Here is a 21,423-nt window from a genome sequence, read left to right as displayed (position 1 = left end):
TATATTATATTATATTATATTATATTATTTATTTTTGGTTTCTATTCCATTGATTTCTGCTCCGATCCTTATTATTTCTCTTCTTCTGGGTTTAAGCTTTCTTTTCTGTTCTTTATCCAGCTCCTTTAGGTGTAGGGTTAAGTTGTGTACTTGAGACCTTTCTTGTTTCTTAAGAAAGGCTTGTATAGCTATACATTTTCCTCTCAGAACTGCCTTTGCTGTGCCTCACAGATTTTGAATGGTTGTGTTTTCATTTTCATTTGTTTCCATGAATTTTTTCAATTCTTCTTTAATTTCCTGGTTGATCCACTCATTCTATAGTAGGATGCTCTTTAGCCTCCAATATTTGAGTTCTTTCCAACTTTCCTCTTGTGATTGAGTTCTAGCTTCAGAGAATTGTGGTCTGAAAATAAGCAGGGGATGATTCCTATCTTTTGGTACCAATTGAGACCTGATTTGTGTCCCAGGATAGAATCTATTCTGGCGAATGGTCCATGTGCACTAGAGAAGAATGTGTATTCTGTTGCTTTGGGATGGAATGTTCTGAATATATCTGTGATGTCTGTCTGGTCCAGTGTGTCATTTAAGACCTTTATTTCCTTGTTGATCTTTTGCTTGGATGATCTGTCCATTTCAGTGAGGGGAGTGTCAAAGTCCCCTACTATTATTGTATTATTGTTGATGTGTTTCTTTGATTTTGTTATTAATTTGTTTATATAGTTGGCTGCTCCTATGTTAGGGGAATAGATATTTTAAATTGTTAAATCTTCTTGTTGGACAGACCCTTTAAGTATGATGTGGTGTCCTTCCTCATCTCTTATTATAGGCTTTGGCTTAAAATCTAATTGATCTGATATAAGGATTGCCACCCCAGCTTTCTTTTGATGTCCATTAACATGGTACATTATTTTTGACCCCCTCACTTTCAATCTGGAGGTGTCTGTGGTCTAAAATGAGTTTCTTGTAGGCAGCATGTTGATGGTTTTTGCTTTTTTATCCATTCTGAAACCCTGTGTCTTCTGATTGGGGCATTTAGCCCATTTACATCCAGGGTAACTATTGAGAGATATGAATTTAGTGCCATGGTTTTGCCTGAAAGATGACTATTACTGTATATTTTCTCTGTTGCTTTCTGGTCTACTACTTTCAGGCTCTCTCTCTGCTTAGAGGACCCCTTTCAATATTTCCTGGAGAGCTGGTTTGGAGTTTTCAAATTCTTTTAGTTTTTGTTTCTCCTGGATTATCTCTCCTTCTATTTTCAATAACAGCCTAGCTGGATATAGTATTCTTGGCTGCATGTTTTTCTCCTTTGGTGCTCTGAATATATCATGCCAGTTCTTTCTGTTCTGCCAGGTCTCTGTGGATAAGTCTGCTGCCAATCTAATATTTTTACCATTGTATGTCACAGACTTCTTGTCCAAGCTGCTTTCAAGAGTTTCTCTTTGTCACTAAGATTTGTAAGTTTTACTATTAGATGATGGGGGGTGGACCTATTCTTACTGATTTTGAGGGGGATTCTCTGTGCCTCCTGGGTTTTGATGTTTGTTGCCTTTGCCATATTAGGGGAATTCTCTAACATAATTCGCTCCAATACACCTTCTGCCCCTCTCTCTCTTCTTCTGGAATCCCAATTATTTTAATATTGTTTTGTTTTATGGTATCACTTTTCTCTCAAATTATCCCCTCATGCTCTGATAGTTGTTTGCTCTCTTTTGCTCCACTTCTTTATTCTCTTGGTCTTCTATATCACTAACTCTCTCTTCTGCCTCATTTATCCTAGCAGTAAGAGCCTCCAATTTTTAAAAATTAACATATATTTATTATTAGCCTCAGGGGTACAGGTCTGTGAATCGTCAGGCTTACACACTACATAGCACTCACCATAGCACATATCCTCCCCAGTGTCCATAAGAGAGCCTCCATTTTTTATTGCACCTCATTAATAACTTTTTTGATTTCAACTTGGTTAGATTTTAGTTCTTTTATTTCTCCAGAAAGGGATTTTTTTTTCTAGAAAGGCTTTCCTTAATATCTTCCATGCCTTTTTTCAAGCCCAGCTAGCACTTTGAGAATCGTCATTCTGAACTCTAGTTCTGACATATTACCAATGTCTTTATTGATTATGTCCCTAGCTGTACAGACTATCTCTTGTTCTTTTTTTTTTTTTTTGTGGTGAGTTTTTCCAGACTTGCCATTTTATCCAGATAAGAATATATGAACAAGAAAATAAAATAGTAAAAGGGTGGCAAAGACCCCAGGAAAATGTATGCTAACCAAATCAGAAGAGACCCAAAATCATGGGGAGAAGAAAGGGGGAAAAGAAGATTTAAAAAAAACTATCTATATGTCTATATCTATATCTATCTACATCTACATATTTATATATAGATATTAGACTGGTGAATAGAACACAGCCACCCACTTGATTTTGGGTGAATTCTGGCCTCTTAGAAGAAACTACCTCCCAAAATTTTAAAGAAAAAAAAAAAGTGTATACACACAAACACACACACACACACACATACAACAATAAGGGTAAACACAATGAAAGGATGGAATATGACTGTAAAGATGAAAATTTAGAAAAAAATGCATAAATGTATTTCATAAGATAAGTTGGCTAGAAAAAGAAAAAAAAAAGAGGAGACAATGTGCTTAGGGTGGAGACTAGATCAAAGTCATGTGCTAGATTTAGGTTTTATTTTGATCTATTGGAAGAAATTGTATTCCAAAATTTTAAAGAAAAAAATACTATATTTATACAAAAAATAAGGTTAAATACAATGAAAGGATAAAATATGACTATAAGAATGAAGGTTTAAAAAATACATATATATATATATTTTAGAAAGGTATTGTTAAGATAAACTAGTTAAAAAACGTTAAAAGAGGAAAGAGTTAAAGTTAAAAAAATAGAATAAGAAAAAATAAAATTAAAAAAAAAACCTTTTCAAGACTAGAGGATCATGGGGAAAAAGCCATGAATTCTTTGTGTTGCTTTCTCCTAGCTCTGCAGTTCCACTGTTCTCCTTGATTGGTGAGCTTGGTCTTGGCTGGATGTTCTTGCTGATCTTATGGCATAGGGGTCTGTTGGAGGAAGTATCGAATGATTTTGCCTGAGATGGAATTGCACCACTCTTGCCAGGGGCCAGCCTAAGCAATCTGCTCTGGTTTGCTCTCAGAAGCTTTTGTTCCCTGAACACCTTCCATAGAGCTCTGGAGGCCGGGAATGAAAATGGTAGCCTCCCAATCTCTAGCCCAGAGGAGCCAAGAGCTTGGGGCCCCACTCCTCAGTGTGCCTCAGAAGAAAACAGTCAACCACTCCTGTCTCCCTGGTCTCCGGCCGCACTTCGAGCTCACCTGCCCTATGACCAATTGTTTCTATATCTGGTGCACAGCCCCCATTTGAAGTCTCCAAACCCAGCAGATTTCTGCTGTGTGTTCCTGCACCTCTCCTCCTGGAGGAGGAAGGAGGGGTCTTTCTGGATCTGTCACTAGTGGAGTCCGTGCTCAAAGAGCAGTGGCCCAATTGTGCCTTGGATCATGGTTTAAGGTAACCCCAATCTGAAAGCTCACTCCTCGGCTCCGTCTCTGCAGTCAGTTTCTCCACTCTGATACCTGGGAGCTCTGCCACACTCATACATCCCCAATATTTCTGTGACCCCAGGGGACCTGAGACCACACTGTTCCCATGAGGGCTCCAACCCCCCCTTAGCTCTGGAGTGATGTCCCTCAGTAGAGCAGATTTCTAAAAGTTCTGATTTTTGTGCTCTGCTGTTCTACCACTTGCCGGAAGCAGGCCCTTCCTCCGGGGTCTTTCTTCCCATCATTTCAGATTCACTTCTCTGTATATCCTACCTTTCAGAAAGTGGTCAATTTTCTGTTCCTAGAATTGCTACTCTTCTTCTCTTTGATCGCCAGTAGAGTTTATAGGTGTTGGAATGCTTTGATAACTATCTTGCTGAAGTCCTGCTACCTGATGTCATTTTAGTCTGTTACTCCTCCACCATCTTGCATCTCTATTAAGTTTGTGTTTCTTAGTGGTGTTAATATAGCATTAAAATTCAAGTTATCTTACACACAAAAATAAATTCGTTAGTTTAAGTCACTGAAAAATCCAGGATGTTTTTGTACAAGATATGGCTGGATTCAGGGTTCAAGTGATATCTTTAGGGATCCTTTTCCTTCAATCTTTTAAAAAGACTGTCTTCCAATGGTGGGTATGATAGTGGGCAATGACCCACATCCTGACACCACCTGATACCTATCCTGATAATTTAACCAAGTTTTATTAAATACCTACTATGTTTCAAAAATTATGCTAAGTATAAGAAATGTAGTTTTGAATGCGTAAAACAGAAATTCTGTCCTCTGGATCTTATGGGGGTAAAATAGTTATTAAGTGTGTGCTATCCCTATATTCCAGACTCCAACTATTGACAAATATGGCATTTGTCTTTTTCTTAGAGATTATGTTATTTTATTATATGGAATAAAGATCTCCAAGTCTAAAATGATGTGAGAAATAGCTAATGAGTGTCTATTGAGATTAAATTTGTGGGATACTTATTTCCACAATTACTGATCTAATATAAGATGTATAAATATTTGCAATATCATATTTATTATAAAATTTGAGAAAATTTAGGATTTTAAATTTTATTTGATCATATGTCTTTACAATTTTTTTTTAAGATTGAGTCTTTTATTTTCTTCCTTGAGGTGGCTGCAATGAGTAGCCTTCTCCTTTATGCACATAATATGAAACAATTAAGAAATAAGACAAAGGGATTAACACCCAATCTCTGACAAAGGAAGGTTGGATGATTTCTCTGACTTCCATATGCACCTGTTCTGAATGCAGAATCAGGAAGCCTTTTCAATCCACCTACAAATGATGTTCGGCCAAGGTAGGCTTCTTACCAGAAAGACCAGTCCCTGTGAAATTGAATAAATGGAGAATATGTAAGCACACACTTCTGTGGAAAAAAAATAAAAAAAAAATCTTACTTCAGGTTTTATGTTTGCTGAAAGCTTTCATGCTCTACCCATCCCTTTGCCACTCTCGCATCATGTCTGAGCAAGTTATTGTGGAAGCCCAGATGCTGCCCTCCCTTTGGCACTGGCAGAACCATACCTGCCGTGGCCTGTGCATGCACAGAGGGAATCTCACTCCTACTCCGCTCCTGACCTCAGTAAAAGCTGAAGGTAGTCACACATCCTGGCTCCCTCAAATCATTGAAGATACTGCTTAGGAACTTCTAGTACTAGAAAACTTCATTGTGTGATTTTTTAATACTCTGCATGTTCATGTGTGTGTGTGTATGTGTGTGTGTGTGTGTGTGTGAGAGAGAGAGAGAGAGATAGCACTAGTCTTAACATTCAAATCAAATTTTATATGGGAGGTCCATCCTGCCTCTGAAAACTGCCACATCAGGCAGCTTCTCCCCAAGAGAAAAACAAAAAGATAAAGAAGTGGGGGTTGGGTATGTAGGATTAGTTCTTCCTTTCATCTAGCATGTCTGGCAAACCATTTCTTCCCCCTAGTGGGTGGAGGCACTGAATGAGTGGTGGGGAGAAGTTAAGAAATATAAAGACTTTTGATGAAGTACTCTATATGGAAGGAAACATCAACATTGGGGAAGATCTCTCACATTTTCCAAGTACTTGGATGCTATTTCAATTCCCTGTTTTCCAGCCCCCAAAATATAGCAGTCCCTGCTGATCTGCAGGGGATATGTTTTAAGACCCCAGTGGATATCTGAAACCACAGATAGTACCAAATTCATATATACTAGGTTCTTTTTCCTATACATATATACCTATGATAAAATTTAATATATAAATTAGGCACAGTAGGACATTACCAATAACAACTAAGAATAGAATAATTAATATATTATAATAAAAGTTAAATGAATGTGATCTTTCCTCTCACCCTCTCAAAATATCTTATTGTAGTATACTCACTCTTCTCTTATGATGTTGTGAAATGATAAAATGCCTGCATGGAGAGATGAAGCAAGATGAATGACGTAGGCATTGTGACATAGTGTTAAGCTATTACTGACATTGACCTTCTGGCAATATGTCAGAAGGAAGATCATCTGCTTTTGGACTGTGATTGACCCGAGTAACTAAAACCAAGGAAAGTGAAACCCTGCATAAGGATACTATAGACTTCTCTTGGAATTCTGGACTTCCACTCTCAGCTCTGCAGTGTCCCAGGTTCTTGACTATTCATGCCTCCACTCTTCCTCAAAATCTTACTTTTTGGTTCTTTAGATGATCAAAGCTTTTAGCTAGAAAATGATATAATTTGTCCATGTAAATAAAAGTATTCTTGCTTCAGAATTAATACATTCATGTTTCTCCCATATTTGTGAATTTCAGGACCATTTCCTCAAGATCGTGTCTCTTTCCAGGCAACAGACTCTCATAGTAAGGATTTTATGCATGCTGCATAATCAGTGTAAAGATCTTTCACTATCCCTCCAATCAAATCCTACCCAAAGGGATTGTTCTGACCAGAAAAATAGATCTTCTAAGCTCTGGGCCATATTCAAAGAGAAAAATCAAAAAGCAACTGGTTTCTAAAGTTCCTCATGAAATGAATATCACAGCTATTTGTTAGCAGTCTAGCAGAGCAAGAAATAAGATACCAAATAAAGTGTGAAAAATAGTTTTAAAATTTTCATATCCCAGATTTAGCAGTTTCTGTTAACTATGCTCAAAGGGAGTTTACATGAAATCTTAGTATATTATAAATAACATTTTTGAGACTATTAGGCTTGATAAAACTTTAAAATGCCCTTTTATTGTGTCACAATCAGAATTTACATATATCTTTCATAGGCAAATACATCAAATTTCTTTTAATATTACTTTTTTGTAGTAAAGATTGTGAGTCTGTCTAGAATAAGGCATGGTACATACAAGTTTTTGGTTTGGTTTTTATGACACGAATGTTGATGCTGAACTGAGCTAAAATCAGTCATTTATTGCTCTTGTGCAAACAATATATTATGCACCCACTTCATAAAGAATGAGCCCTCAAGTGGCTTCTCCAACTCTCCTTCAAAGCATGTCTGATGCTTTTATATTTTCCTTATTGTTCTTTGGCTGTGCACCTCAAAAGAAAGAGAAAAATCACCTCCACTACAAAACTTGGAATGCTGGTCCTCAAATTGGTTACTAATTATTATCTTGCCTTAAAAGGTTTACCTAGCAGTTGTGTAATATTTAAAGCTGAATGAAAATGGCTAGAATTTTGTAAACTACCATTTAATTCACTATTTAGGCTTCCACACTCCCCTGACAGCATTTTGTATCATTAGATTCCAAAATCATGTCTTTTTACCTATAGGAAATAATCTCTTCTGCAAGTTTCTTTTCTTCTTTTGCTTGTTCTTAAAATGTTACATATTCTTTGGATTTTCTATTTTAGGAAAGAAGTCCTAGTGTCTCCTGGAAAGTTCATTCTTACCCAAGGTTTCAACCACCACCAACGTATAAGTATACTGTAAACATTTACCAGGAGCTCAGACTTCTAACTTCACAACCCCATATAGAGAGCTTTTAACGTGGAAGTAAAACAAAACAAAACAAGAAACCAGATAGATAGATAGATAGATAGATAGATAGATAGATTGGATGATAGATGGATAATCTCAGTTCACTCTGCACTGCATAATTTTTCTATCTAGATTCCCCAGCCTTCCTTTTTTCACATGATCATCTTTTAAGACTCAACCCAAACGTCACCTACTTTGTCTCTTTTCCATGTGAAATGTATCTCTCCATCCTCTCTTTCTTTCAGTTAATATTTGCATTATTGTATATATAATACTTTACTGAGTTTGACTTACCTAAAAATTTCTACCTAATATTTTGGAGTCTCTTAAGAAAAAGGATGTTGTCAATGAAGCTTTATATGTTTTTGGTATATTTAAAGTTATTTTTTAAAGTTATGGAAGTTATGGATAAGATAATATTTAATAAAATGAAAATTATTTCAAAGTGTTGCTGAAATAACAGGTTTTTATTGATGATATGTATTTTTACAATCAATAGAAAATAAACTTCTACTTCTTCATATGATCCCTTCATATGTTTTATATTAAAAGCCTGAGAATCAATAATGAGGGATTGTATATTTTTATAAAAACAAAACAAAACAAAACAAACAAAAAAACATTGAGATATGCAAAACCCTCTTGAAGCACATACAATAATACATGGTATGTATTATTTTTGGCTTGATTAACATGACTTTTAACTATGACAAAAGGATATAAAATTTGTCTTTGGGCTGTAGTGGTTTTTATTCTGTGTTAGTCCATCCCACTATTGTGTGTTATCTATGAATTGCAATTTTATACCTGTGTGTGTTTTGATGTCATTTAATATTCATATTCTGTTTTTTAGATATTTCATAATAATTGAGCTAGCATGACTTGGCCTAAAAATCCTTAAATATTTTTCTCAAAGATAATACCCCAAATCTTTTCTTTTTGGGAACATATACCTAGAATTGAATAAACCTATATAAGATATTGTTAATAGAAATTTTAAAAAATATTTAAGCATTTCTGTCTCTTTTAATAGTTTACAAGTGTAATAATACTTTGCATCTTCATTTGAACTGTTTTTCTTCTTCTTGCCTGGAATGGAATGACTAGTCTTAGAAATTTCCAACCCTCCTTTATCATCCAGTCCCCATTAATTTTCTTAGAGTATGACAGGATATTGAAAATAAGATTGCTGGAGTTTGGTAAGAGCTAATTTAAATAAGAGTCTTTTTTTTAAAAAAGGTATATGTGCAATGATCAAGACTTAAATATACAAGGGAAGGAAAAGCTATCTGTTATATTCAGAGGCGTTTACATTCTGTTCTTATTTGGGATTGTGTTCTACAGGCTTGGAAACTAAGAGAACTTATATCCAGATAAATGAGGTTATTTGTGTTGAATTTTTGCATGGAATCTGGGTGATTTGGATTAAGTTTTCCTTTGCCTATACAACAACTTGCAACAAGAAGTAAACACAAACATATATACACACATATATAATATAGATATTATTATTAATGTGGAAAATTATATCCTTGGTATTAACAAAGAATGTGGCATTTGTAAATTCCTTACTCAATAAATTCACAATATTTACCCCCATTTTTACCCAGTTTACTAGAAGTTTCAGGGTTACTTCTGTTATTATTTCCTTTCTGTTGAGAGAATTTTTTTTAATCATTCTTTAAGGGTAGATCTGCTAACAACAAATTATCTTATTAGTTTGTCTGACAACACCTTTATGTCCTCTTCATTCTTAATTTCTTTTTTTTTTTTTTAGGAATTAAGAAGTATTTCTACAATATTATTGTTAACAGTTCTTTCCTTTTAGTACATGAAAAACATTTTGCTACTTCTTTCTGGAAGAAGGTGAAAAATCTGCTGTCATTTGATTTGGTGTTCTCTTACAAGTAATGTAAAACTATTCTCTAGCTGTTTTCAAGATATTTTCATTGTCTTCAATTTTTAGAAGTTTAATATGATGGGTTCTAGCTTGAATTTATTTGTATTTATCCTTTTTGGAGTTTACTTGGCTTATTAAATCTGTAGGTTTTATTCTTCTGCAGGTAGGGTAAATTCTCGGCCACTATTTCTTTGAATGTTCTTTTAGTCCTATTCACTCTCTTCTCTCATTCTTGCCGTTCAATGATAGAGACTTATCTCATTTGTCATTGTCCTTGATATGGTTTTGTGGGGCTTTTTTCAGGCGAGGGCTCTATTTTCTCTCTGTTGTTCAGATTGTTCAAATCTGAACAAGTCCTCAAGCTCACTGATTCTATACTCTCTTATCTCTACTATCAGGCCATTCAGCAATGGGTATTATATTATGAGACTTTGGATGCTACTCAGTTTTCTCTTTTGGCAGGCATTCTTTGTGCTGAGGTGTAGCAAGCCAGATTTGGGTGTGTGTTCAGCTTTCTCCTGGATCTTACCAATGCTACCTCAGGAAAAGTGGTGAGAGCTGACTCAGACTGCCCTGGGGTAAAAGTTCAGGTGGGCATTTTCTGGTGAAAGTGAGGATCCAACAACACTGACCTGCTGCTCCCGAGGCAGGGCGGTACATAAACTCAGCTTCCCTGTGAGCTGACACCAGGGCAGAGAGAAGCATAGGAGTGACTCACACTCCTTTTTACTGCAGGGTGAGGCAGAAGCTTAGCCTCTAGGGCATGACTGCTTGTTTCACTTAGGGGACTGACACTACCCTGAAAAAGAGAGAGAAGCATCATCTACTTCCAATGAATACAGGATGGAAGATAGAAATACCTCTGCCTGTTTCTGTGCAAGCTGGGTGGGGAGAGTGGAAGATCAGCTCTGCATTCAGCTCAGTTAAAACTACAGAAGCAGAGTGTGGTGATTTTTCCATTATGTTTAGCTGAAATAAGTTAAGTGTTGCTAAAAAGGTTTTCTGTTGTGAGGCACATTTTTCCAGATATTTTGACTAGGGGAAAAGAGTTAAAAGGTTTGTTGTTGTTGTTGTTGTTACTTTCTTTTGATTTGCCAATGCTTATTGGTAATTCCAGGTTAGGGACTTCTAGAGCACTCTCTCCAGGATATACGAAGGGATAAGAAATTAAGGGAATTCATCAGCAACTATGGAAAACCTCAGACAGTGTGCCTTTTTTTTTAAAAAGTATTTTATTTGTTAATTTTGAGAGCGAGAGTTGGGGGCGGTGGGCAAGGGAGGAGAAAAAGAGAAAGAATTCCAAACAGGCTCCATGCACAGCCCTGGAGCCTGATGCGGGGCTCAATTTCAGGACCCTGAGATCATGACCTGAGCTAAAATTGAGAGTCAGAAGCTCAACCAACTGAGCCACCCAGGTGCCCTGGCAGTGTGCCTTCTTTCCGCTTTTCAGAGTGTTCTTGTTTGTGGTGTCATTTCCAGGATTTTGTTTGTGCTTCAGAAGAAGGTGGATCATCCATCCTTATTGCAATAGCTATTTCTGTCTGTCATCACTTCACTCTGTCCACCTTCTACCGATAGACTACATGTCATACTTCACTTCTTCCCAGAATTTTCTCAACTCTTTCTGTAAGCTTCTAGAGGCTATTTCTTAGATAGGTATTCTTAGCTACACACAGACGTAAGCATTTTACCTTCCTTTGTCTTCTCTCCAACAACAACATTATCTGTGAAGCCTTGTAAAAGCGCATCCTCTTGCTTGTACAATTTTGATGATGGATTCTTAAAATCACACTGTGTTAGTTCCATATTGGTCCAAACATATTGTGTTAATTGGAAAAATATCCACCCTTCAGGCCCATACCTGTTCAGGAGGTACCAAAGTAAGTCATGGTGATTTAAAGAGGGTCACTTTCACTTCTAATAGCTCAAAAGATTTTTGTGTAATTATGGTGGGTTGAACAGTATCCTGCAAACATTCATATCTACTCAGAATGTGTGAGTGTGACATTATGTAGAAATACTGTCTTTATGGAAGTAATCAAATGAAGAGGAGGTCGTAGTGGGTTAGAATGGGCCTTAAGTCCAATATGATTCCTGTCACTATACTAGAAAAATTTGTACAGAGAGATACACAAGGGATAGCTGAATGAATTGGACTTCCTCATCTGGACTTGCAAGAGCTAGCCTTGGAGCAGGTTTGTCCATATGGCAGGATGGGGGCTAACCTTTGAAGAAGCAGAGGAGACTTCTGACTCCCTGGAATATCTGATCCTGAGGGACTGAGGGGCACAGGGCTCAAAAAACATGCCCAGTACATTTGCTTAGCTTCTACTCTGTGCCCAGAAAAGTGAAGTCTTGAGTTCATAAATTAATTAGAGAAAACAGAAAGCTAAAGCACAACATAGCAAGTAGATTGTGGTAAATGATTTTCCCTTAACTTTTTCTTAGACAAGGGACATGTATATTTTTATTGAGTTATTCTATGTCTTTAATTTAGGCCAAACTCCAGTCAAATTCCAGAACTCTTTTTTTTACTTACTCCTTTGCCTTTTCACTGGTTATACTATTATTTCCTATTTATTTCTGAAAAGCCAAAAAACAAAGCACATGATAAAAGCTAGTACTGTGTGTATTGAGTTCTATCAGTTATGCTCATCAAAGGAACAGTAAATGAAAACCAAAATGGTTCATGTCTGAGTCTGTAGGAGATTTTTTCTGCATTCCCATGATCTTCACATTCACTGGTTTAAGTACTAAGGTTTTGCCATAATGCCAGCACACATTTCAGAACAGGCTCAACAGCTCTCTGTGGTTTGGTTATTGATAGTCTTATTCTTTTCCTGCCAAGCCTGCCCTGTACTCAGGAATATGATTGGAGTGTCAACTGTGTATCAGAACCCACTGTCCAATGCAAACTGAGGAAAGAACAAAGTTTGAGATTTAAGGTTGCATTTTTAAGAGATCTGATGCCTAACTGTAGGCAAACAGTAACTTCTAAGTACCAGTAAGTTGAGTTGGGGTGTGGGTATGAGATGTGTTCAGGGAAGCAGCCTGGCCCAGGGAAATGAGAGATGATGATAGACTCCTAGGGGAGCATAGAGGACATCACGTAAATGATGAAATTGATACATCTGTGATCATGCTATACATTTGTCTCATATGGGTCTATTTATGTAAGAAGGTTTCTGTTTGTGAAGATATTTTAGGGATATAGAGACATTGTCTGGCTGGCAGCAAGGTCAGACCTCATCTATGTTGCTCCACTTAGGCTTGGGATATGAATACAAAATCTCAGAGCACACAATAAGGGGTACTAGCTTTGGGGAATCCCTGCTGTGTTCAGAGTTCAGTGAATTGTTTTCCTTTGCTTGAATACCCATTGCATACTCTGAATTTGTTTTAACACATCAAGAGAATAAGGCTTAGAGACTGTAAAAAAATCCAGGTAGCTTTCATAGAAAATCCCATTTGTCAAACACTCAGAAATAAAGGTCTCTGTTGAATCCTTTCTAACAGAAGGTGGCTGGGTTTATCCGATCCAGATAGTGATGATCCTACAGTACCCAAAGCTTTGCCATGTCCCCTGGGGTCTTACATGTCAGACAGAAAGAGTGATCAAACTACTGATGACTCTAATCCTCAGGGTTCACAGGAGAAATGGACACAGCTCCCAGAAATGTTCTGACATCTGCTCTTCCTACCCACCAAAGTGTAAGTCTAGGCCTCTGCACAGTTACTAATGAAGTGAAATACAGGGTGAAAAAATGAGAGAAAGAAAAGAAAACACAGCTTAAATACATATACCTGCACATAATACCCATGCAAGTTTTGGGATTTCTTTTTTATCTCTTAAATTCACCAATTTCTTTGCTTGGGTTCTGAAGCATTTGAAAGAGAAAACCTAAGAATGGCATATGAAGACCAAAGAACTCCTCTACTATTGATAGAAGCCATGCTGGAGGACAGGACTGGGTGATATTAAGCAGGTGAGTCTGCCAGCCCTTAGCTACAGAATTAAGAATACTTCCTCATCTGGACTTGCAAGTGCTAGCCTTGGAGTAGGTTTGTCCATATGGCAGGATGGGAGCTAACCTTTGAAGAAGCAGAGGAGACTTCTGACTCCCTGGAATATCTGATCCCTGAGGGATCATATATGTATGTGTGTGTGTGTGTGTGTGTGTGTGTGTGTGTGTGTGTGTTTGTATAATGCTCTTTAGTGTTCTGTGTTTTATTTAGGTGTGTCTCCAAGAACTGTATTCTAATTCACTGATGCTTCCATCCAGAGTTTATAACAGTTGTTGAATTTTGCATGCCAGGGACTAAATTTTTCATTTCAAGTATTTCTAACTAACTCTTTTCCATATTCCTCTATACTAATATTGTTTCTGCCTCTATCTTGTTTTATCATTTCCTGTTCACCTTTGTATTACTTCTCTCTCTCTCTCTTTTGTCTCTTTTCTTTATACTATTATACTGCCATATTAGAATGTTCTAGTTTCCTTTTCATCTGGAGTAAAGCAGTTCACTCAATGTTTACATAGTTCTTTCTAAACTTTATTTTTCCTCATGGGGCTTGGAATTTTGATATGAAGGCTTACCCTGAGGGGAAACTTTGGCTTTGTTCTGCTCTTCTTGTGTTCAGTCCTCTAATAATGGTGTTTGCCTCTTGATCCCACATGGACCTGAGTCTATAACCAACTCTCATTTTGGTGGAGGAAGCTCCTGCCTCATTGTGTTGAAGATATTGCAGAAACAGTCCCTGAACTACTTAGAAGCCTAGTTCATGTTCCAGCTGAGAGATTGAGTCAATTTCCATCTACCCTCTGAGGTATACATTTATATATAAATTTTAGCCAGAGACAAGAGTAAATTTTAGCTATTTCCAGTCTCCTTTTAGGGGCAGAAGAATCCCACCATAGTCTCTAGATTAAGCAGTGAGATTGATTTGGCCTCTTTTTCTCTTGAGAAAGATTTGATTCCACTTTCAAAGAAGATACAACCTGTTGGCCACCTCCATCTGCTCCTAGCTCAGAGCTCCTGCTGTTGACAGCTTCAGCTCTACTCACTGGTTCAGGTTTCCTTCTCCCTGACTAGTACCTTGGAGATTAAGGATCTAAGCTTTGTTCCTGGGAGGTATTGTCCTCTCATCTCACCGTCTGTATTGACTGCATGGATAAGTGAGAAGAAAACTGACAAGTTGTCTTACATTTCTTTGTTGGTGGAGAGGCCCCATTGTTTTTGTTTGCTGAGTTATTTTCCATTTTCTTGTAGCACCAGGGCCCCAATCCCAGAGACATTCTTCATGAAAACAGTGTATGTGTTTTTCCAGGGCAGTTTCTATCTTGGTTATATTCTTTCCTGGGAATGCTCTGATATAGTGCTACCCATTAGCTCATATCAAGGGTCCAGTCCTCCAATGCCCTTTTAGAAACCCACTTGGCTGGGAGCTATCTTATCAGCTTCGTGGTTTCAGGTTTTTTTGTTTTTTGTTTTGTTTTTTTTTTTTCACTTCATGATTGTTCATGGAGCAAGGTGAACCACTCTATGCTTGCTGAAGGCTCTGAGACTTTTATGTAGGAAGTCATTTGATTTTCTTTCCTTGCATGCTAAACTAATGACCTTACATACTTGTCTGGGTAAGACAGCAAGTCTCCTCTCCATATACATCTCTCTCTGTAGAAGATATTGAATGCTACTACGTATAGATATAGATATAGATATAGAGGATATAGAGATAGAGATGATATAGATTAGCTAGATATAGATAGATAGATATAGATATAGGTATAGATATAGATATGATATAGATATAGATATATCTTTGGAGATTTTATATTAATATTGACAACAGATGTAATTATAAACTTCAAATTCCTGGGTCATATTTCAAAATATACCAATATATATTAATCACCATACTTACTCTCTTTGATGACAGAAACAAGTGTGATTATTTGCTTCTCAGCAAGCATTCACATGGGTAATAAAAAGTTAGTGTCCCTTCCCTTGAGACCCTCTGATCTCTCTAAGAGGTTCTGTTAATGTTCAGGTCTTTTAACTCATTTATCCCTTTTGGTGAAGGTCAAGGTAAAGAGCTATTGCAGTCTTTATGAGGCCAACATACCAAGACTCTCACAGCTGTCTTTTCTTTCTATTCTCTCTCTCTCTCTCTCTCTCTCTCTCTCTCTATATATATATATATATATATATATATAATAAATAGACTAGAAGTTTGATGTGGAATTTTGATAATTAAAGATAGGAGAAGTAGCTGGGCTGCTTCTCAGTAAACCTGAAGGTGGGAGCTAGCTTCAATTTTTGGTAGAAATTTTAGAATACAGACTTTACTAAAGAGTATTTTATTTCTACTTGAGACTCCATTCAAAAATTCCAAGGCAATAAGAAAAGTTACACTTGATACCTTGTTACCTTCATCTGATTCCCATATATATTGCAGGAAGTTTATTTTATCTACCTTTGACATACCTTCTCATAGTCAAATGCTTGACAACATTTACTGAACCAGCAACAACTGGTCGAGTGAACACATAAACATGTAAGAAGTGATTTGGAAATTTTATTATGGGTTTGTCTTGAGTCATTTTACTTGAGGCTGATAATCTTCTATGCATGGATAATGTAATTATTTATATTTGTGGATCAGTTACTAGAACACAATGCTACAATGAGGTAGCCAGATGGAGCCACTTGATTATATTTATACTTCAAGGTATCCTTATCCTGCCCACAAGAATGGTGGAGAAATGGCCTTTTAGTCTGTTGTAGACACTATGAGAGTTCTTGGTTACAGTTTAAGTTACAAAGAGCATTATGATAAAAAAAAAAATTCCAAGTGTATAGTAGTCAAAAGGGAAACATTTTGGATTAAACATCAAAGCAAAAACTGTCTAGATTTTGAAATATAAATTAGCTGGTAAAAACAAAATGGCAACACTAAATTGCTGACTTGTATTTCCAAGTCCTTGGTGCACATGTTTTAGATGCTAGGGACAGATATATTTTGATATCATGCTTTCCCACCAAGAAATAATAAGCTAGATCTATATACTCACATAAACATATTTGTGTTGATTATCTATTGTTAAGTAACCAATTGCCACCAGATTGAACAGGTTAAAACAATAAACACAAACGATTTCATATTTTCTGTGGATCAAGAATACAGGTGCCACTGGGGCGTCTGGGTGGCTCAGTGGGTTAAGCCTCTGCCTTCGGATCAGGTCATGATCTCAGGGTCCTGGGATCGAGCCCCGCATCAGGCTCTCTGCTCATCGGGGAGCCTGCTTCCACCTCTCTTCTCTGCCTGCCTCTCTGCCTACTTGTGAGCTCCCTATCTCTGTCAAATAAATAAAATCTTAAAAAAAAAAATACAGGTGCCACTTGGATGGAGTCTGTAGCATGGATGCCATCACGCTGTCAGGAGGAGCTTGTATTTGTCATGGTTCTCCAGAGAAATAGAACTGACAGGAGGATATCCATGGATCTATCTATCTGAGATTTATTTTAAGGAATTGGCTCGTGTGATTTCGGAGGTGGAAATCCAAAATCTACAGGATAGGCTGGCAGGCTGGGGATGTAGGAAAGAGTTGCAGTGTGAGCCCAGTGATCATCTGCTGGCAGAATTTTTTCTTACATGGGAAGGTCAGTTATTTTTCTATTAAGGCCTTGAACTGATTAGATGAAGCCGACCCAAGTTATCAAGAATAATCTGCTTTACTGAAACTCTACCAAATATAAATGTTTCTCTCATCTTAAAGAAAAAAAAAAAAAAGCTTAACAAAAACATCCAGAATAATGTATAACCAAATATGTGGACCCCATGGTCCAGCCAAGTTGACACATAAAGTTAACCATCACAGGATTACTGTCATCTCAAGACTTGACTGGGGAAGCCTTCACTGTCAAAATCAGACTCTTATGTCTTGGTAGACCCCAACTTCTTGATAGCTGTCAGCTGAAGACACAATTCCTTACCACATGGGCCTCTCTGTATGACTATTCACAACATGGTAGCTAGATTTTCCCACACCAAGTGAGAAGAGAGAAAATGAGAAATGATATCCATCATGGATGCCACAGTACTTTAAGAACCTAACTTCAGAAGTGACATACAATCTCTTCTGTAATATTTTATTGTTTGCAGGTGAGTTAGTAAGTCCAGTCCACATTCCAGGAGAAGGGATTACCCGTAAACTTGAATGTCAGAAATCAGGGACCATTGAGAACTATCTTATACACACTGCCTACTCGAGTATCATTTAGGATACACTTTCAATGGCAGAACATGTAAATCCACACAGTAAATATTTTTCTTCACTAACTCTTTTCAAAATCAAAATAACAGAAAGAAAAAACTTGGCTTTTTCACACATCCCACTTCTTCTGCATCTTCACCCTCTGCACGCTCATTTTAAAGTACATTTAATATCCAACTTATGAGTCAGCAATGTACAGCCTGAGGACCACATTCAGTAGTGGCCTGTTTTTTGTATGGCCTTCTTGATAAGAATATCTCTTATGCTTGTAAAGTTTTTTTGTTTGTTTGTTGTTTTTTTTTTAAACAAAGCAACATAAATGAAAAAAACAAAAACAAAGAAAAATACAAATGCAACAAAGTTTATATGTGGCTCTACAGAGTTTATAATATTTACTATCTGGCTTTACAGAGAAAAATTTTGCCAACTGTAGTCTAGTTTTATGTCTCACAAAGATAATGAATAATATATAAACCTTATTACAAAATATAATTAACCAAATTTCACTTTGAAATTGAAATTAACATGAAATGGTAGAAGGAAAAAACCTCAATTTTCCTCCTGTGGCTTTTTCTAAGTGATACAAATCAACAAATAATCCACAATCCTACTTTTTATATATAATAGTACACTTAATTTATTAACAATCATATAAAATGGTAAACGATTTCCAGTTTGATATCTTGAGTGTATGGAATGGAAAGGACAAAAAAGCTAAACCAGAGAAATCCCAGGGTAAATAACAGCTGTTGATATGTGGACTGTACTCAGAGGAGACTGGATTTAGACATTTGTTCCTGCATGCTGCTCAGGTTTTGACACATCACAGTAGGTAAAACCTTCCAAAAAGAAGACGGGGCTCAAGTCAGTGGCTTTCTGAGAACTGGTTTCAATTAAACCCCTACATCTTGTCCATGAAGAGGGGAAAAGAGAGGAAGTTAACAGTTTACAGATTGTTTCATATCTGCTGAGTAGTTATAATCATAGCAGACCTGAGATACTTTTGAACAAACACTGTATTTAATGAAAAGATTTTTGAAATCCTGCACCAAACTCTGCCTTCCACTTCAGGCCCATCCAAGCTCCATGAAGCTTGGGAAACCAGCGATCTCCTTCGTCTTCCTCTGCCATTCCTTAAAGATGAAAATTTGGGGCTTGAGAATAAACAGCAGAGATATCTTTTTCATCTGTAGGCTATTCAGGATTTTAAAATCATAAGACCCACAAAGAACAGTAAACTTAGCTAATATTTGTTGGGTTCCCATTATGTATTAGGCATAGTGTTACCATAGGGGACAGAGCTGGTTACCAGAATCCCAGAAAATAGCACCAGAAAATACTGCTTCCCATGGTGTACCAGGAAACATCCTTACAGGCAGCTTTAGGGCTTTAGAGAAAGAATTGGGACTTGAAGTTTTCAGATTTTCATTACATTAGTGCTGTTTTCCTTCGTTGCTATGCTCTTTCCTGTCCTTCCCTTTTTTTCTTTACTTGAAAGTTCCTTTCGTTTTCTGGTTAAACAGTACCCAGACTACACAGTTATTATACAATTCTTATATTCTTGTCTTCTTTTAAAATTGAATTCAGATTTCTCTTAAAATTTTAAATGGTAGAATAATACTATTTTGGAGCTAAAATCAGCTTACTTTATCTTTTCTAGAGATTCTAAATTCAAATAGGAAACTAAATCATCCGCTTTCCTCATTCATTGAAAATGCTAACTGTGCTTGAATCTACTTACTTAACACTAAAAAAAAAAATAAATGTATAAGTTATTTTTTGAAAATTTATTATCATACTGTATTTTCAGGTAATGCTATATTTAAAAGATCTACCATTTGTTGAATATATATTATATCCCAAGTTTTAAAAGATCTACCATTTGTTGAATATATATTATATCCCATGATATAAATATCCCATGATATAAATTTAATTTTTCTAACAACCCAATAAATCAGTACTTTTTATGCCTGTTTTTCAGTTGAAGGGTATTGAGGGTTAAGTAACTTATCCCAAAAAGATTCCAAATCTATTCTATTATGCTGTATCAATGTTAATCAGAACATAGCTTTATATCCATTGCCTATTTTATATTTGTAATATGCACTGATTCATGTAGCTTTTCTTGTTCCTGGTAACTGAAGTAAATGGGACAGCTGTTAATAAATCCACCTTTATGGCTAAAAAAAGGAATACCTATAAAAGTCTTACTGACTTAGTCAGAGTAACCTGCCAAACCTGGCAAGATCAGGAGAAGAACTTCAGTCCCTTGAGTATAGTCCAGTGACCTTTCCCCTAAACTGAATTATACAGTTATGTTTATTCAGTGGAGACTCTCAATTTATGAATAAAGTCAATTACTTCAGCTATGGTGCTGAAGTAAATATTTTTCACAGCGAATATGAAAAACGCTGTATCTTCAAGAGGGAGAAAATTCAGTCTTCCTCAAACGGGTTTAGGTTTCTTTGGGACCCATTAGATTCATCATAGTTTTCCTGATGATTTTTTTCTTCAGGGGATGCTGAAAGCTGTTTGCAGTTAAAAATGAAGGTTCTTGAGTTGCTTAAAGGCAATCCAGACTGAACAAGAATTTGACTATCCTCAACAATTTCTCTTATCTTTACTTAGTAATGGCATTTTTTAAAAAGAAGAATATTGCTTTGGGTATCCTAATATTGATATAATTTAGACAACACAATTTTTATGATGCTTTCATTTTATATCTTATTATGTTATGAACTGCTTATTTACTATGATCTAGGATACATTTTTAATTTTTTTTTTTATTTTTTATAAACATATAATGTATTATTAGCCCCAGGGGTACAGGTCTGTGAATTGTTAGGTTTACACACTTCACAGCACTCACCATAGCCTTCCCTTCCCAATGTCCATAACCCCACCACCCTCTCCCTACCCCCCTCCCCCGGCCACCCTCAATTTGTTTTGTGACATTAAGAGTCTCTTATGATTTGTCCCTCCCAATCCCATCTTGTTTCATTTATTCTTTTCCTCCCCCCCCAAACCCCCCACATTGCATCTCCACTTTCTCATATCAGAGAGAACATATGATAGTTGTCTTTCTCCAATTGACTTATTTTCTTAAGCCTAATACCCTCTAGTTCCATCCACATCATCGAAAATGGCAAGATTTCATTTCTTTTGATGGCTGCATAGTATTCCAGTATATGTGTGTGTGTGTGTATCAAATCTTTCTTTTTTTAAGATTTTATTTATTTGACAGACAGAGCTCACAAGTAGGCAGAGAGACAGGCAGAGAGAGGAGGGAGCAGGGTCCCTGCTGAGCAGAAAGTCCAATGCAGGACCCTGGGATCATAACCTGAGCTGAAGGCAGAGGCTTTAACCCACTGAGCCACCCAGGCACCCCCATACCACATCTTCTTTATCCATTCATCTGTTGATGGACATCTAGGTTCTTTCCATAGTTTGGCTATTGTAGACATTGCTGCTATAAACATTCGGGTGCACATGCCCCTTTGGATCACTACTTTTGTATCTTTAGGGTAAATACCCAGTAGTGCAATTGCTCGGTCATAGGGTAGCTCTATTTTCAACTTTTTGAGGAACTTCCATGATGTTTTCCAGAGTGGTTGCTCCAGCTTGCATTCCTACCAACAGTGTAGGAGGGTTCGCCTTTCTCCACATAGGA

This window comes from Lutra lutra, chromosome 2 (assembly GCF_902655055.1).
Source record: "Lutra lutra chromosome 2, mLutLut1.2, whole genome shotgun sequence".
NCBI lineage: Eukaryota > Metazoa > Chordata > Mammalia > Carnivora > Mustelidae > Lutra > Lutra lutra.
The sequence above is the reverse complement of the archived record's forward strand: the minus strand, read 5'-3'. Positions refer to the sequence as shown.